Source organism: Sinocyclocheilus grahami, unplaced genomic scaffold, assembly GCF_001515645.1.
Source record: "Sinocyclocheilus grahami isolate Dianchi unplaced genomic scaffold, SAMN03320097.WGS_v1.1 scaffold2.1, whole genome shotgun sequence".
Taxonomy (NCBI): Eukaryota; Metazoa; Chordata; class Actinopteri; order Cypriniformes; family Cyprinidae; genus Sinocyclocheilus; species Sinocyclocheilus grahami.
This window is the reverse complement of record NW_015505181.1, coordinates 207713-208236: the sequence shown is the minus strand read 5'-3', so window position 1 is coordinate 208236 and position 524 is coordinate 207713. Positions and strand designations below refer to the sequence as shown.

General features: G+C 43.1%; 1 protein-coding gene across 2 annotated transcripts in view; it reads right to left on the bottom strand.

Annotated features, from left to right (window-relative positions):
• Positions 1 to 524, bottom strand: part of LOC107597244 (1-phosphatidylinositol 4,5-bisphosphate phosphodiesterase eta-2-like) — a 16455-nt gene that overhangs the window by 3407 nt on the left and 12524 nt on the right. The gene's annotated exons all lie outside the window — the stretch shown is intronic.

Below are 524 nucleotides of genomic sequence, written 5' to 3'. Positions count from 1 at the left end.
TGTCAGGATAGAAGGAAAAATGGATGGGGCAAAATACTGTCAAATTCTTGAGGAAAACCTGCTGCCCTCTGCCAGAAAGATGTCAATGGGAAGAAGGTTTACCTTCCAATGTGACAATGACCCAAAGCACACCGCAAAACTGAGCACACAGTGGTTGAAGGAGAAAAAGGTGAATGTTCTTGCATGGCCTAGTCAGAGTCCAGACTTAAACCCCATTGAAAATCTGTGGAAATACTTGAAGACTGCAGTCCACAAACAGTCACCATTAAATTTAACTCAACTTGAGCAGTTCTGCAAAGAAGAGCAGGCAAATATTGCAAAGTCTAGATGTGCAAAGTTAGAAGAGACATATCCCAAGCAAAATACCCTTGAGGAAAATCTGCTGCCCTCTGCCAGAAAGTTGTCAATGGGAAGAAGGTTTAACTTTCGACATGACAACATGACAAAGCACACAGCAAAACTGAGCACACAGTGGTTGAAGGAGAAAAAGATGAATGTCCTTGCATGGCCTAGTCAGAGCCCAG